General features: G+C 46.1%; 1 protein-coding gene across 4 annotated transcripts in view; it reads left to right on the forward strand.

The window, feature by feature from the left end:
* The window catches only part of LOC139259954 (SPATS2-like protein), a 398117-nt gene that overhangs the window by 367359 nt on the left and 11627 nt on the right, over positions 1-19131 (forward strand). The window lies entirely within an intron of this gene.

Below are 19131 nucleotides of genomic sequence, written 5' to 3' on the forward strand. Positions count from 1 at the left end.
TTATTCCTGTCTCATTACACAGGACCAGATCTAAGCTAGCTTGCTCCCTTGTAGGTTCTGTAACATACTGTTCTAAGAAACAATCCCGTATGCATTCTATGAATTCCTCCCCCAGGCTACCCCGTGTAATTTGATTTGACCAATCGATATGTAGGTTAAAATCCCCTATGATTACTGCCATTCCTTTTTCACATGCCTCCATTATTCCCTTGATTATTGCCCTCCCCACCGTGAAGTTATTATTTGGGGGCCTATAAACTACACCCACCACTGACTTTTTCCCCTTACTATCTCTAATCTCCACCCACAATGATTCAACATTTTGTTCATTAGAGCCAATATCGTCTCTCACAACTGCCCTGATATCATCCTTTATTAACAGAGCTACCCCACCTCCTTTCCCTTCTTGTCTATCTTTCCAAATCGTCAGATACCCCTGTATGTTTAATTCCCAGTCTTGGCCACGTTTCTGCAACCACATTTCTGTAATGGCCACCAAATCATACCCATTTGTAATGATTTGTGCCATCAACTCATTTACTTTATTTCGAATGCTGCGTGCATTTAGGTAGAGTGTTTTAATACTAGTTTTTAAACTATGATTTTTAGTTTTGACTCCTCCTGCAACCCCTTTATATTCAGTGGCCCTTTTTGTTTTTTGCCTTGGGTTTCTCTGCCCTCCACTTTTACTCATCTCCTTTCTGTCTTTTGCTTTTGTCTACTTTTTGTTTCCCTCTGTCTCCCTGCATTGGTTACCATCCCCCTGCCATATTAGTTTAACTCCTCGCCAACAGCACTAGCAAACACTCCCCTCGACATTGGTTCCGGTCCTGCCCAGGTGCAGACCGTCCGGTTTGTACTGGTCCCACCTCCCCCAGAACCAGTTCCAATGCCCCAGGAATTTGAATCCCTCCCTGCTGCACCACTGCTCAAGCCACGTATTAATCTGAGCTATCCAGCGATTCCTACTCTGACTAGCACGTGGCACTGGTAGCAATCCTGAGATTACTACTTTTGAGGTCCTACGTTTTAATTTAGCTCCTAGCTCCTTAAATTCATCTTGTAGGACCTCATCCCTTTTTTTACCTATATCGTTGGTACCAATGTGCACCCTCCCTTTTCAGAATGTCCTGCACCCGCTCCGAGACATCCTTGACCCTTGCACCAGGGAGGCAACATACCATCCTGGAGTCTCGGTTGCGGCCGCAGAAACGCCTATCTATTCCCCTTACAATCGAATCCCCTATCACTATCGCTCTACCACTCTTTTTACTGCTCTCCTGTGCAGCAGAGCCAGCCACGGTGCCATGAACTTGGCTGCTGTTGCCCTCACCTGATGAGTCATCCCACTCAACAGTACTCAAAAAGGTGTATCTGTTTTGCAGGGGAATGACCGCAGGGGACCCCTGCACTACCTTCCTTGCACTGCTCTTCCTGCTAGTCTTCCATTCCCTAGCTGGCTGTGGACCCTTCACCTGTGGTAAGACCAACTCGCTACACGTGCTACTCACGTCATTCTCAGCACCGTGGATGCTCCAGAGTGAATCCACCCTCAGCTCCAATTCCGCAACGCGGACCGTGAGGAGCTGGAGGCGGATACACTTCCCGTACACGTAGTCGTCAGGGACACCGGAAGTGTCCCTGAGGTCCCACATGGTACAGGAGGAGTATATCACGTGACCGAGCTCTCCTGCCATGACTTAACAATTAGATACACTTAAATTGGCAACAACAATGCTAAAGTTTACTCACTGTTATAAAAGAGAAAAAAGAAAAACTATTTACCAATCACCAGCCAATCACTTACCCCCTTGGCTATGACGTCACCTTTCTGTTTCTTTCTACTTTTTTGCCTTCTCTCTGTAGCTGCACAAGCCACGCCTTTATATGCCTCTCGCCGAAGTCCCGACTGCCTCACCACGCACCTCCTCGACGCTGTCTTTCTTGATATGTCAGTCCCGCCATCTCGGGAATATGTTTGGTGAACCTTCGCTGCACTCCCTCAATAGCAAGAATGTCCTTCCTCAAGTTAGGAGACCAAAACTGTACACAATACTCCAGGTGTGGCCTCACCAAGGCCCTGTACAACTGTAGCAACACCTCCCTGCCCCTGTACTCAAATCCCCTCGCTATGAAGGCCAACATGCCATTTGCTTTCTTAACCGCCTGCTGTACCTGCATGCCAACCTTCAATGACTGATGTACCATGACACCCAGGTCTCGTTGCACCTCCCCTTTTCCTAATCTGTCACCATTCAGATAATAGTCTGTCTCTCTGTTTTTACCACCAAAGTGGATAACCTCACATTTATCCACATTATACTTCATCTGCCATGCATTTTCCCACTCACCTAACCTATCCAAGTCACTCTGCAGCATCATAGCATCCTCCTCGCAGCTCACACTGCCACCCAACTTAGTGTCATCCGCAAATTTGAAGATACTACATTTAATCCCCTCGTCTAAATCATTATAGTACAATGTAAACAGCTGGGGCCCCAGCACAGAACCTTGCGGTACCCCACTAGTCACTGCCTGCCATTCTGAAAAGTACCCATTTACTCCTACTCTTTGCTTCCTGTCTGCCAACCAGTTCTCAATCCACGTCAGCACACTACCCCCAATCCCATGTGCTTTAACTTTGCACATTAATCTCTTGTGTGGGACCTTGTCGAAAGCCTTCTGAAAGTCCAAATACACCACATCAACTGGTTCTCCCTTGTCCACTCTACTGAAAACATCCTCAAAAAATTCCAGAAGATTTGTCAAGCATGATTTCCCTTTCACAAATCCATGCTGACTTGGACCTATCATGTCACCTCTTTCCAAATGCGCTGCTATGACATCATTAATAATTGATTCCATCATTTTACCCACTACCGATGTCAGGCTGACTGGTCTATAATTCCCTGTTTTCTCTCGCCCTCCTTTTTTAAAAAGTGGGGTTACATTGGCTACCCTCTACTCCATAGGAACTGATCCAGAGTCTATGGAATATTGGAAAATGGCTGTCAATGCATCCGCTATTTCCAAGGCCATCTCCTTAAGTACTCTGGGATGCAGTCCATCAAGCCATGGGGATTTATCGGCCTTCCATCCCATCAATTTCCCCAACACAATTTCCCGACTAATAAGGATTTCCCTCAGTTCCTTCTCCTTACTAGACCCTCTGACCCCTTTTATATCCAGAAGGTTGTTTGTGTCCTCCTTAGTGAATACCGAACCAAAGTACTTGTTCAATTGGTCTGCCATTTCTTTGTTCCCCGTTATGACTTCCCCGATTCAGACTGCAGGGGACCTACGTTTGTCTTTACTAACCTTTTTCTCTTTACATATCTATAGAAGGTTTTGAAGTTCATCTTAATGTTTCCTGCAAGCTTCCTCTCGTACTCTATTTTCCCTGCTCTAATCAAACCCTTTGTCCTCCTCTGCTGAGTTCTAAATTTCTCCCAGTCTCCAGGTTCACTGCTATTTCTGGCCAATTTGTATGCCACTTCCTTGGCTTTAATACTATCCCTGATTTCCCTTGATAGCCACGGTTGAGCCACCTTCCCTTTTTTATTTTTACGCCAGACAGGAATGTACAATTGTTGTAGTTCATCCATGCGGTCTCTAAATGTCCGCCATTGCCCATCCACAGTCAACCCCTTAAGTATTCGTCAATCTATCCTAGCCAATTCACCTTCAAAGTTACCCTTCTAAAAGTTCTGGACCATGGTCTCTGGCTTAACTGTTTCATTCTCCATCCTATTGTAGAATTCCACCATAATATGGTCACTCTTTCCCAAGGGGCCTCACACAATGAGATTGCTAATTAATCCTCTCTCATTACACAACACCCAGTCTCAGATGGCCTCCCCCCTAGTTGGTACCTCGACATATTGGTCTAGAAAACCATCCCTTATGCACTCCAGGAAATCCTCCTCCACCGTATTGCTTCCAGTTTGGTTAGCCCAATCTATTTGCATATTAAAGTCACCCATGATAACTGCTGCACCTTTATTGCATGCACCCCTAATTTCCTGTTTGATACCCTCCCTAACATCACTACTACTGTTTGGAGGTCTGTACACAACTCCCACCAGCATTTTTTGCCCTTTGGTGTTCTGCAGCTCTACCCATATAGATTCCACATCATCCAAGCTAATGTCCTTCGTAACTATTGCATTAATCTCCTCTTTAACCAGCAATGTTACCCCACCTCCTTTTCCTTTTAGAAACATAGAAACATAGAAAATAGGTGCAGGAGTAGGCCATTCGGCCCTTCTAGCCTGCACCGCCATTCAATGAGTTCATGGCTGAACATTCAACTTCAGTACCCCATTCCTGCTTTCTCGCCATACCCCTTGATCCCCCTAGCAGTAAGGACCTCATCTAACTCCTTTTTGAATATATTTAGTGAATTTTCTGTGGTAGAGAATTCCACAGGTTCACCACTCTCTGGGTGAAGAAGTTCCTCCGCATCTCGGTCCTAAATGGCTTACCCCTTATCCTTAGACTGTGACCCCTGGTTCTGGACTTCCCCAACATTGGGAACATTCTTCCTGCATCTAACCTGTCTAACCCCGTCAGAATTTTATATGTTTCTATGAGGTCCCCTCTCATTCTTCTGAACTCCAGTGAATACAAGCCCAGTTGATCCAGTCTTTCTTGATAGGTCAGTCCCGCCATCCCGGGAATCAGTCTGGTGAACCTTCGCTGCACTCCCTCAATAGCAAGAATGTCCTTCCTCAGGTTAGGAGACCAAAACTGTACACAATACTCCAGGTGTGGCCTCACCAATGCCCTGTACAACTGTAGCAACACCTCCCTGCCCCTGTACTCAAATCCCCTTGCTATGAAGGCCAACATGCCATTTGCTTTCTTAACCGCCTGCTGCACCTGCATGCCAACCTTCAATGACTGATGTACCATGACACCCAGGTCTCTTTGCACCTCCCCTTTTCCTAATCTGTCACCATTCAGATAATAGTCTGTCTCTCTGTTTTTACCACCAAAGTGGATAACCTCACATTTATCCACATTATACTTCATCTGCCATGCATTTGCCCACTCACCTAACCTATCCAAGTCGCTCTGCAGCCTCACAGCATCCTCCTCGCAGCTCACACTGCCACCCAACTTAGTGTCATCCGCAAATTTGGAGATACTACATTTAATCCCCTCATCTAAATCATTAATGTACAGTGTAAACAGCTGGGGCCCCAGCACAGAACCTTGCGGTACCCCACTAGTCACTGCCTGCCATTCTGAAAAGTACCCATTTACTCCTACTCTTTGCTTCCTGTCTGACAACCAGTTCTCAATCCATGTCAGTACACTACCCCCAATCCCATGTGCTCTAACTTTGCACATCAATCTCTTGTGTGGGACCTTGTCGAACGCCTTCTGAAAGTCCAAATATACCACATCAACTGGTTCTCCCTTATCCACTCTACTGGAAACATTCTATCCTTCCTGAATGTTGAATACTCTTGGATGTTGATCATCCTGGAGTCACGTCTCTGTAATCCCAATCACATCATATCTGTTAACATCTATTTGCACAGTTAATTCATCCACCTTATTATGGATACACCTTGCATTAAGACACAAAGCCTTCAGGCTTGTTTTTTTAACACCCTTTGTCCTTTTAGAATTATGATGTCGTGTGGCTCTTTTTGTTCCTTGCCTTTGTTTACTCGGCCTTCCACTATTGCTTTTTACCTTTCTACCATCTGTTTCTGACTCCATATTACTTCACCCTGTCTCACTGCAGAGGTTCCCATCCCCCTGCCATATTAGTTTAAACACTCCCGAACTGCATTAGCAAATGTTACCCCCAGGGCATCAGTTCCAGTCCTGCCCAAGTGCAGACCGTCCCTTTTGTACAGGTCCCACTTCCCCCAGAACTGGTTCCAATGTCCCAGGAATTTGAATCCCTCCCTCTTGCACCACTGCTCAAGCCACGTATTTATTCTAACGATCCTGCTCCCTCTACTCTGATTAGCACGTGGCACTGGTAGCAATCCAGAGATTACTACCTTTGAGGTCCTACTTTTTAATTTAACTCCTAGCTCCCTAAATTCAGCTTGTAGGACCTCTTCCCGCTTCTTACCTACATCGTTGATACCTACATGTACCACGACAGCTGCCTGTTCACGCTCCCTCTCCAGAATGCTCTGCAGCCGCTCCGAGACATCCTTGACCCTTGCACCATGGAGGCAACATACCATCCTGGAGTCTCGGTTGCGGCCGCAGAAACTCCTATCTATTCCCCTTACAATAGAGTCCCCTATCACTATAGCTCTCCCACTCTTTTTCCCGCCCTTCTGTGCAGCAGAGCCACCCATGGTGCCATGAACCTGGCTGCTGGTGCCTTCCCCTGGTAAGCCATCTCCCCCAACAGTATCCAAAACGGTATATCTGTTTTGGAGGGAGATGACCGCAGGGGATTCCTGCACTACCTTCCTGCTCTTGCCTTGTCTCTTCGTCACCCATTCACTATCTGTCCTAACCCTTACCTGCGGTGTGACCAACTCACTAAATGTGCTATCCACAACATTCTCAGCATCGCGCATGCTCCAGAGTCAGTCCATCTGCAGCTCCAGTGCCATCATGTGGTCTGTCAGGAGCTGCAGCTGGACACACTTCCCGAACACATAATAGTCAGGGTCACTGGAAGTGTCCCTGATTTCCCACATAGCACAGGAGGAGCATGACACGGATCCAAGCTCTCCTGCCATGACTTAACCCTTAAATTAATTTACTTACTAAAATTTACTTAAACACCAAACAGCTACTTAGTAGTTCGCTGCCAATTAAACCAATCTAAAAGTCAGTCTAAAAGAGAGTTATACTTACCAGTTGAACAGCCAACCACTTACCAGCTTGGCTGTAACGTCACCTCTCGATTTCGCACCCCTCTATCGTTGTCTACAGCTGGTTGGGCTGGTCTCTGGGCCTTCGTCTCCTACTCTCGCACTCCTTATCAGCTGCTCTAGTGTCAGCACTGTTACGAAAAACAAGACAAAACAGCACCTGGCACCCCCGCTTGCCCGAACTCACCCACTTACCAAACTCACAAATGCCACTCTATGCTGCTGCATAGACATGATCTTTGCAGTGCGCCAATTGCAGGAAAAATGCAGGGAGCAGTGCCAGCCCTACATGGCCTTTTTCGATCTCACAAAGACCTTTGACACTGTCAACCGTGAGGGTCTATGGAGCGTCCTCCTCCGTTTCGGATGCCCCCAAAAGTTTGTCAACATCCTTCGCCTGCTTCACGATAACATGCAGGCCGTGATCTTTACCAACGGGTCCATTCTTGACCCAATTCACGTCCGGACCGGGGTCAAACAGGGCTGAGTTATCGCTCCAACCCTCTTCTCACTCTTCCTCGCCGCCATGCTCCACCTCACAATCCACAAGCTCCCGCTGGAGTGGAATTAAACGACAGAACCAGTGGGAAGCTGTTTAACCTACGCTGCCTCCAGGCCAGGTCCAAGATCACCCCAACCTCTGTCATTGAACTGCAGTATGCGGACGATGCCTGCGTCTGTGCACATTCAGAGGCTAAACTCCAGGATATAGTCAATGTATTCACTGAGGCATATGAAAGCATGGGCCTTACACTTAACATCCGTAAGACAAAGGTCCTTCACCAGCCTGTCATCGCTACACAGCACTGCCCTCCAATCATCAAGATCCATGGCACAGCCCTGGACAACGTGAACCATTTCCCTTACCTCGGGAGCCTCTTATCAACAAAGGCAGACATTGATGCGGAGATTCAGCATCGCCTCCAGTGCGCCAGCGCAGCCTTCGGCCACCCGCGGAAGAGTGTTTGAAGACCAGGCCCTCAAATCTACCACCAAACTCATGGTCTACAGGGCTGTAGTAATACCCGCCCTCCTATATGGGTCTGAGGCATAGACGATGTACAGCCGGCACCTCAAGTCGCTGGAGATATATCACCAACGATGTCTCCGCAAGATCCTGCAAATCTCCTGGGAGGACAGGTGCACCAACATCAGTGTCCTCGACCAGGCTAACATCCCCAGTATTGAAGCACTGACCACACTCAATCAGCTTCGCTGGGCAGGCCACATAGTACACATGCCAGATACGAGACTCCCTGAGCAAATACTTTATGCGGAGCTCCTTCATGGTAAACGAGCCAAAGGAGGACAGCGGAAACATTATAAGGACACCCTCAAAGCCTCCCTGTAAAGTGTGACAACACCACGGCCACCTGGGAGACCCTGGCCGCAGACTGCCCAAGGTGGAGAAAGTCCATCCGGGATGGCGTTGAGCTCTTTGAATCCCGACGCAAGGAACATGAAGAGGTCAGGCGCAGGCAGCAGAAGGAGCGTGCGGCAAACCAGCCCTACCGACCCCTTCCCCTGATGAATGTCTGTCGCACCTGTAACAGGGTCTTGTATCGGACTGTTCAGCCATCAAAGAACTCACTTAGGGAGTGGAAGCAATTAATCCTTGATTCCGAGGGACTGCCTATGATGATGAAAATCTGGGCCAATGAATGTAAGAATCTGACTTGTTCAAATATACTGCTTGACTGATAAAGGTAAAAGAAAATGTTGAGGGTAATTTTCAACTGCTGGCTGCCTGTTTCTCACCTGACAGACGAAAATCAGGTGGACACCTCGGACACTCTTTTGGCACCCAAAGCTAAGCCTTTAAGTGAGCACCCAGCACTCCTGCATAAAACGATTAAGAGGCTTTCTAAATCTGAAAATCAGGAACCTACGCTGGTTGTAGGACTCCAGTTGCAATCGTGATGTACAAATGGACGGCGCGCATACTGGGTATGCTTGGCCGAGTTGTACCAGCCACTGAGTAGCCTCACCAGAGGAACTTGAAGGGACCACTGCAGGCTGCTCAGGAAAAGGGCAGTTTTTAAAAAGATTTTTGTGGGACCATGCATACAGCCTCCCACCCCCGCTTCACTACTGTAATGTCTGTAGCTCCACACTGTGGAAGCCTGTGTTACTGCAGCTAGTGCTGTTTAATAAAGAGCAGGTCACCTGACCAGGTCAGAAGTTTCCGGAACCTACAGCCATCTTAAAAGTTGGGTGTTTTGTGCTCTCTGAAGATATCACAACTACCAACCCTGGAATTGGCACCACTCCCCCACAGATCTGCTGACCCGCTCTATGTAAAAGTTGGTCAATTTTCAGCCTACGAAAATGGGTGAGGTGCAGTGGAGCACCCTTTTAGCACCCGCAGCTTGGCCAGCTGAATTCAAATAAGGCCCAAAGCTAAAAATGGGCACTATAGATGCTCGTCCACTTCGCGTCTGTAATGCCTGTAGCTCCACACGGTGGATGTATTGTGTTACTGCAACTGGAGTGTTGAATAAACAGACAGATCACATGACAAGAAGCAGGAAGCTTCCACAGGCTTCTGGAGGATCTGACATTTTAATGACTTGTGTGTTGTGTGCTCTGTGAATCTTTCACAAATGGTGACAACGTATGGGATAATCGGATAAAACAAAGCTGAAATTTTTGTTGGTGAAGGATTCAGCCAGCAGACAGAGAGACTTTGAGAGCTTCTCTGTTTTGATTGCAGCTGCAAATTCGAGGTAAATTACGAGCGCACTGGTGAAGTGCCAGAGTCAAAATGGCTGCACCTATGGGGGTGATGGGGCATTTAGGTGAATATAAATGCGACCGGGAAAGGTTCAAAACATATATGGATCGGCTAGAAATGTATTTCACTGCAAATAACATAATCAAAGTCCCAGAGAATGCAGAGCAGAACTGGGCTGTGTTGAAACAAAATAGAACTATTTTCTTAACTGAAGCTGGCCCTGAGTTGTATGAAATGCTGATAAATTTGCTTGTGCCTGTCGAGCCAAAGGACGCAACGCTTAAGGAGATTTTAACCAAGCTGGAACAGCACTACAACCCGTACCTTGGAAATTGCTGAAAGCTATTGTTTCGATATACAAAATCAAAAGGCTGATGAAAATATCAGTGAGTACATTGTAGCATTAAAAAACTACCTAGTCACTGTAATTTTGGAAACTTTCAGAACTGAGCATTGCGGGACTGTTTTGTTTGTGGGATGAAAAATGATGCGATCAGAAGAAAGTTATTGACTTGACTTTTCATATAGCTTGTCAGACAGCGAGGTCGATGGGCATGGCTGACCAATATTCCTGAGAATTTCATAATAATTACAGTCATCAGACAACCGAGATGAATCGCCTGCAGGTTCAAAGTAAAAGGCGGTGGGGGCCAAAAGTCTCAGAAAATGGAAATTGTAACAGAGCATTGAAGTCCTGCTATCGGTGCCTGGGACAACACATTGTGCAAAGTTGTCCATATGTGAAGGCAGAGTGATTCTTCTGCAGAAAAACTGGGCATCTGGCGAAGGCATGCCGACTGAAGGGTAAACCACTTTTCAAAGCTATGAGTAGAAATCCCCAGAGACTACATTGCGTGGAAGAACAACAACAGGACGAGGAGATGTTAGAGTTAAACGACATCAGGAGCACGAGGTTAACGGACAGCGATTTGAAAAGTATCAAAATCCACATAGATGTTGCGGGATTCAAGATACCAATGGAAATCAACATTGGTGCATCCATGAGTGTAGTACCGGAGTCGTTACACCTCTACAAATTGCGTGATTTCCAACTGGAGAAATCCAAGATAGAGCTGCGAGACTATTCGGGAGAGAATATTCCTGTGGTAGGTCATATCACCGTACCGGTGAAATATAAGGATCAATTTCAGAACTTGCCTCTAATAGTAGTGAAAGGAGACAGCCTGCCTTACTAGGAAGAAATTGGTTGGGATTAATGAAGCTGGATTGGATTGAGATTTTCCGTGTTGAAATGAGATTTGCATCAATGGATGTTATCAAGAGTTATCCGAAGGTGTTCTGCGAAACGGGCAGTCCGATCCAAGGCTTCAAGGCAAGTGTCAGGGTACAGAAGGATGCTCGATCAGTTTATTGCAAGCCATGTTCCATACCATATGCACTCAAGGAGAAAGTTGAGCAATAACTCAAAAGACTAGAAATTGAGAATATTATTTCTAAGAAAGATCGATGTAATTGGGCTACACCCATTGTTGTTGTACCTAAGTCCGATGGTAAGGTAAGATTTTGTGGTGATTATAAAATAACCGTGAACCAGGTTCTAGAGGGTAATGTTCCCAATACATTGCCAAATGTAGAAGATTTGTTCTCAACACTGAAAGTGTAATGACTCAAGAGTCTGGTTACTGTAAACTCACTCAGGTGCAACCTGATCCATCTTTATTCCAGCCCAAGAGTGCCAGCTTGACAAAGACACACAGCTCATATACAGATGACCAAGCATACATGCCACATGCGTACAGCCCGATGGCCTCCGACCGCGGCGCCCTCTGGTGTCTGGTGATCTCCAGCATTAATACACAACAACATCCCCCTTTTTATAATCTTAACAACAGTCTTTTTACAAATTAAGATGGTCTGGGGATTTCCTCTCACGAGCTGATCGTCTCAGTTCAACTTTGGCTCTGGGCGAGCGTTCTGAGTCTGTTGAGACTGAGGGCTGAGTAGTTGATCTGATGGGAGTGGTCATGACCACATCAGAAACTTAAGCTTCAGAGTCAGTAATGTCAGCATGTCCTCTGATGAGTGAACAATGGTTGGTTGGTCACTGACTGCATCTTCCTCACTCAGTTCCAGTTCATCCGTGTGCCGTAGCTTAACCTGGTCAAGGTATCTCCTGCATGTTTGCCCATTCTGGGGCATGACAATAAACACTCTGTTACCCCCCTTGGCTGTATCAGTGCCGGTGATCCACTTTGGACCTTGACCGTAGTTCAGTACATAAACCGGATCTTTGACCGAGATGTCACGTGACACGGCAACATGATCATGACACCATTGCTGATTTTGATGTCTGTTTTCAACACGATTATTCAAATCAGGACGAACAAGAGAAAGCCTGGTTTTGAGATTTCTTTTCATCAGTAGTTCAGCAGGAGGAACCCCAGTAAGCGTATGAGGTCTTGACCTGTAACTGAGCAATATACATGACAACCATCTCTGCAGTGACCCTTGAGTTACACGTTTCATACTTTGCTTGATCGTTTGAACGGCACGCTCTTCTTGACCATTAGAAGCAGAATTGAATGGAGCTGATCTCACATGTCTGATGCCATTGATTTTCATGAACTCCTGGAACTCAAGACTTGTGAAGCAAGATCCGTTGTCGCACACAACAATGTCAGGCAAACCATGAGTAGCAAACATGATATGAAGGCTCTCAATGGTAGCTGTAGAAGTACTGGATGACATAACACACTCTATCCACTTAGAATATGCATCCACTATGACAAAACACATCTTTCCTAGGAACGGGCCTGCAAAATCAATGTGGATCCTTGATCATGGTTTGGATGGCTATGACCAAAGACTCAGCGGAGATTCCGCTGGTACTTTACTTAGCTGCATGCATGTATTGCACTGATGCACGCATGATTCCAGATCAGAGTCAATTCCAGGCCACCATACTTGAGACCTAACAATGGACTTCATCATGACAATGTCAGGATGGGGAGTGCTATGAAGTTCACAAACAATTTTTTCTCTACCTTTCTTAGGCATGATTACACGATTACCCCACAGTAAACAGTCTGACTGCATGGATAGCTCATCCTTGTGATGGTTGTAAGGTTTGGTCTCCTCACGCATCTCCATAGGTATGGCAGACCAATCACCACTGAGTACACACCGTTTCACAAGTTGGGTCATGGCTGGTCCAGATCCTTACTTGTTGAGCAGTGACAGGGGTTCCTTCACTCTCAAAAGCATCCATTACTAACAGTAGATCTGCAGGTTGAGGCAGTTGTGGGTAAGGGCAGACGACTCAGTGCATCGGCACAATTCTCAGTACCAGGTCTATGACGGATGACGTAATCATAGGCAGACAATGTCAGCGCCCATCTTTGAATACGGGATGATGCATTGGTATTAATACCTTTGTTTTCCGCAAACAATGAAATGAGTGGTTTGTGATCCATTTCTAGTTCAAAACGAAGACCAAACAGATACTGGTCCTTTTTTTTTACCCCATACACACAGGCCAAAGCTTCTTTCTCTACTATGCTGTAAGCTCTTTCCACTTTAGACAAACTTCTCGAAGCATATGCAACAGGTTGTAGCTTGCCCGATTCATTTGCTTGTTGGAATACGTAGCCAACCCCATATGATGAAGCATCACAGGCCAATACAAGACATTTACACGGATCATAATGAACAAACAACTTGTTTGAACATAGCAGATTACTGGCTTTCTCAAATGCTCTATCTTGAGACGCACCCCAGACTCAGTTGTCGCCTTTTCTTAGTAACACATGCAGTGGCTCTAGTAAAGTGAGCAATCTGGGTAAGAAATTACCACAGTAGTTGTGTAGCCCAAGGAACGAACGCAGCTCTGTCACATTCTGAGGCCTGGGTGCATTTTTGATGGCCTCAGTTTTCGAATCAGTGGGCCTGATGCCATCAGCAGCAATCTTCCTCCCGAGGAATTCGACTTCAGGTGCCATGAATACACACTTCAAGCGTTTCAGCCTGAGTCCCACTTTGTCCAGACACTGTAGGACTTCTTCAAGATTGTTCAGATTTTCAGCAGTGTTGCGACCTGTAACCAGAATGTCATCTTGAAACATGACAGTTCTAGGAACGGACTTCAGTAAACTCTCCATATTCCTCTGAAATGTGGCTGCAGCCGAACGAATCCCAAAAGGACTCCTGTTGTAGACAAACAGTCCTTTATGGGTATTGATGCAGGTGAGTTTCTTCAAAGTGTCGACAAGCTCCTGTGTCATATAGGCCAACGTCAGATCCAGTTTTGTGAACGACTTTCCACCAGCTAGCATGTTTTGAAAATCGGTTAATCATAAGGGATGGTTTTCTAGACCAATATGTCGCGGAACCAACTAAGGGGGAGGCCATCTTAGACTGGGTGTTGTGTAATGAGAGAGGATTAATTAGCAATCTCGTTGTGCGAGGCCCCTTGGGGAAGAGTGACCATAATATGGTGGAATTCTGCATTAGGATGGAGAATGAAACAGTTAATTCAGAGACCATGGTCCAGAACTTAAAGAAGGGTAACTTTGAAGGTATGAGGCGTGAATTGGCTAGGAGAGATTGGCGAATGATACTTAAGGGGTTGACTGTGGATGGGCAATGGCGGACATTTAGAGACCGCATGGATGAACTACAACAATTGTACATTCCTGTCTGGCGTAAAAATAAAAAAGGGAAGGTGGTTCAACCGTGGCTATCAAGGGAAATCAGGGATAGTATTAAAGCCAAGGAAGTGGCACACAAATTGTCCAGAAATAGCAGTGAACCCTGGGACTGGGAGAAATTTAGAACTCAGCAGAGCAGGACAAAGGGTTTGATTAGGGCAGGGAAAATGGAGTACGTGAAGAAGCTTGCAGGGAACATTAAGACGGATTGCAAAAGTTTCTATAGATATGTAAAGAAAAAAAGGTTAGTAAAGACAAACGTAGGTCCCCTGCAGTCAGAATCAGGGGCAGTCATAACGGGGAACAAAGAAATGGCGGACCAATTGAACAAGTACTTTGGTTCGGTATTCACTAAGGAGGACACAAACAACCTTCCGGATATAAAAGGGGTCAGAGGGTCTAGTAAGGAGGAGGAACTGAGGGAAATCCTTATTAGTCGGGAAATTGTGTTGGGGAAATTGATGGGATTGAAGGCCGATAAATCCCCAGGGCCTGATGGACTGCATCCCAGAGTACTTAAGGAGGTGGCCTTGGAAATAACGGATGTATTGACAGTCATTTTCCAACATTCCATTGACTCTGGATCAGTTCCTATCGAGTGGAGGGTAGCCAATGTAACCCCACTTTTTAAAAAAAGAGGGAGAGAGAAAACAGGGAATTATTGAGCCTGACCTCAATAGTGGGTAAAATTATGGAATCAATTATTAAGGATGTCATAGCAGCGCATTTGGGAAGAGGTGACATGATAGGTCCAAGTCAGCATGGATTTGTGAAAGGGAAATCATGCTTGACAAATCTTCTGGAATTTTTTGAGGATGTTTCCAGTAGAGTGGACAAGGGAGAACCAGTTGATGTGGTATATTTGGACTTTCAGAAGGCTTTCGACAAGGTCCCACACAAGAGATTAATGTGCAAAGTTAAAGCACATGGGATTGGGGGTAGTGTGCTGACGTGGATTGAGAACTGGTTGTCATACAGGAAGCAAAGAGTAGGAGTAAATGGGTACTTTTCAGAATGGCAAGCAGTGACTAGTGGGCTACCGCAAGGTTCTGTGCTGGGGCCCCAGCTGTTTACACTGTACATTAATGATTTAGATGAGGGGATTAAATGTAGTATCTCCAAATTTGCGGATGACACTAAGTTGGGTGGCAGTGTGAGCTGCGAGGAGGATGCTATGAGGCTGCAGAGTGACTTGGATAGGTTAGGTGAGTGGGTAAATGCATGGCAGATGAAGTATAATGTGGATAAATGTGAGGTTATCCACTTTGGTTGTAAAAACAGAGAGACAGACTATTATCTGAATGGTGACAGATTAGGAAAAGGGGAGGTGCAACGAGACCTGGGTGTCATGGTACATCAGTCATTGAAGGTTGGCATGCAGGTACAGCAGGCGGTTAAGAAAGCAAATGGCATGTTGGCCTTCATAGCGAGGGGATTTGAGTACAGGGGCATGGAGGTGTTGCTACAGTTGTACAGGGCCTTGGTGAGGCCACACCTGGAGTATTGTGTACAGTTTTGGTCTCCTAACTTGAGGAAGGACATTCTTGCTATTGAGGGAGTGCAGCGAAGATTCACCAGACTGATTCCCGGGATGGTGGCACTGACCTATCAAGAAAGACTGGATCAACTGGGCTTGTATTCACTGGAGTTCAGAAGAATGAGAGGGGACCTCATAGAAACATTTAAAATTCTGACGGGTTTAGACAGGTTAGATGCAGGAAGAATGTTCCCAATGTTGGGGAAGTCCAGAACCAGGGGTCACAGTCTAAGGATAAGGAGTAAGCCATTTAGGACCGAGATGAGGAGAAACTTCTTCACCCAGAGAGTGGTGAACCTGTGGAATTCTCTACCACAGAATGTAGTTGAGGCCAATTCACTAAATATATTCAAAAGGGAGTCAGATGAAGTCCTTACTACTAGGGGGATCAAGGGGTATGGCGAGAAAGCAGGAAGGGGGTACTGAAGTTGCATGTTCAGCCATGAACTCATTGAATGGCGGTACAGGCTCGAAGGGCCGAATGGCCTACTCCTTCACCTATTTTCTATGTTTCTATGTTTCTATGTTTCGGTAACCTTGTAGTCTCCACAAATCCTGACAGTGCCATCACTCTTCAATACAGGAACAATGGGACTAGCCCACTCGTTAAACTTGACCAGTGATTATGATCCCTTCATGCTGGAGTCTGTCAAGCTGAATTTCAACCTTCTCCCTCAAAATGTACGGAACAGACTGAGCTTTGTGATAGACAGGCCTTGCATTGGAGTCCAGATGAATCTGCACCTTGGCCCTCGTAAAATTGCCAATGTCTGGTTCAAACAAAGAAGGAAACTTTTTCAATACTTGAGTACACGAAGTATCATCCACCGAGGACAACACCTTGACATCATTCCAGTTCAGCTTGATTTTCTCGAGCCAATTCCTGACGAACAGTGTTGGCCTCATTTCCTGGGATGATCCATAATGGTAGCTCGTGAACCACACCGTCATATGACACCTCGATTGCTGCACTGTCGAGCATCGGTATGAGTTCCTTAGTGTAAGTATGCAACCTGTCATTGACTGGACTCAGCTTCGGTTTCGCAGCCTCAGTGTCCCACAGCTTGTCGAATGTCCTTTGGCTCATTATTGACTGGCTCACACTCGTGTTCAGCTCCATTGATACAGGCACACCATTCAGCTTCATATTAACGACTATCGGCTAGCTCTTGCTATGTCATCCAGCACATCTACAGCTACCATTGAGTGCCTTCGTATCATGTTTGCTACTCATGGTCTGCCTGACATTGTTGTGAGCGACAATGGATCTTGTTTCACAAGTCTTGAGTTCCAGGATTTCATGAAACTCAATGGCATCAGACATGTGAGATCAGCTCCATTCACTTTCTCCTCGGGTTGCGTATCCGGACCATCACTGACCAGCATCATCAGCCACGTGATGAGCTGCACTACGCTTGTTCCGTTGTGGACACATCCTGCGAAGATGCCCCACTTTCGAACATCCATTGTATGAGTATTGTCTGAACCGACACTGATGAGGCCGATGATTGCCCCCACAACGCCAACAGGGTGAAATCTGGTTTGAAACAGTTGGCGGGCTCTGAGCAGCGGTAGGTTTCGTGTAAGCAGCTCCGCCCGAAGACGACGCCATCTTGTTTACAGTACTTGCCTGTGGAACTCCGACTCGTCGATGATATCTGCCTCAAATTATCATCCGTCATCATTAATGCCTAGGCAGTTGCGATGGCCTTTTTCTAATCCAGCGTCTCTGCAACCAACAGCTTCCTGAGGATCGCATCATGGTTGATGCTATCACGAAGACATCGCGCAGCATGTCTTTCAGCATGTTCCCGAACTTACACGGTTCAGCAAGACGTCGCAGGTCGGCGACAAATCACAACACGTCCTGGCCCTCAGCACGAACATGCGTGTAGAAACGGTAGCGTGATATGATGATCCCTCTTTTGGCTTCAGATGGTTACCCACCAACATACACAATTCTTCGTACCCTTTTTACGCCGGACGTATAGGCAAAAGAAGATTCTTCATGAGGCCGTAAATTTTAGGACCACAAATGGTGAGGAGAACTGCCCTGCGCTTAACTGCATAGGCCTCTGCCTCCATGCCATTGGCCACAAAATACTGATCCAAGCGGTTGACAAAAACTGCCCAATCCTCGCCCTCCACGAATCTCTCCAGGATTCCAACAGTGCCCATTGTGCATGCGAAGGTTCTTAAATTACCTCGTTGCCAATTGTAATGACTCAAGAGTCTGGTTACTGTAAATTCACTCAGGTGCAACTTGATCCATCTTTATTCCAACTCAAGAGCGCCAGCTTGACAAAGACACACAGATTATATACAGGTGACCAAGCACACATGCCACATGCGTACAGCCCGATGACCTCCGACCTCGGCGCCCTCTGGTATCTGGTGACCCCCAAGCATTAATACATTAAGAGAAAGGTGGTCAGATCTTCTCAAAGTTGGATCTTACGAATGCATATTTACAGCTCTAACGAGATGAGGAGTCCAAGTCATGTTTGACTTTAAATACTCATCTCGGCCTATGTCAATTTAATAGGCTACCGTTTGGAGTGTCTTCCGCCCCTGCCATATTCCAAGGGGTAATGAACCAGATTTTGCAAGATATTGAAGGGGTAGTATGTTATTTAGATGACATACTAATTTCAGCACCAAATAGGCAAATTCATGATAACATATTGAATGAAGTCCTGAAACGGCTAGAGAAGCACAGAGTAAAAGTGTCTGCTCGTAAGTGTGAGTTATTTCAAAACTCAGTGGAGTACTTAGGGTACATCCAACCATGGGAAAGTTGGATCCAATCAGAAATGCACCCACTCCCAAGAATGTCACTGAACTTTGATCATTTTTGGGTCTTTCGAACTACTATGGGAAGTTCCTACCAAATTTGGCTACAGTATTACATCCACTGAATGAACTATTGAAAGAACAGGCCCATTGGAAGTGGTCAAAAGAATGCGATACAGCATTCAAGAGTGTAAAACCAAATTGGTAGAGGATACCATGTTAGTTCACTACGACATATCTAAGAAGATTAAGCTAGCATGTGATGCCTCTCCGTATGGAGTTGGGGCAGTAATCTCTCATGGATCATGTAGTGGGGAGGAGAGACCAATTGCTTTTACTTCACGCACTCTCAGTGCCAGTGAGAGTAATTATGTGCAAATCGAAAGGGAAGCTTTGGTATTAATTTTTGGGGTCAAGAAGTTCCACAAATACTTGCATGGTCATAAGTTTACCATCGTTACGGACCATAAGCCCCTGACAGAAATCCTCCATCCAAAGTCCCCAGTTCCAACAGTAGCTGCAGCCCGAATGCAGAGATGG

Source organism: Pristiophorus japonicus, chromosome 3, assembly GCF_044704955.1.
Source record: "Pristiophorus japonicus isolate sPriJap1 chromosome 3, sPriJap1.hap1, whole genome shotgun sequence".
Taxonomy (NCBI): Eukaryota; Metazoa; Chordata; class Chondrichthyes; family Pristiophoridae; genus Pristiophorus; species Pristiophorus japonicus.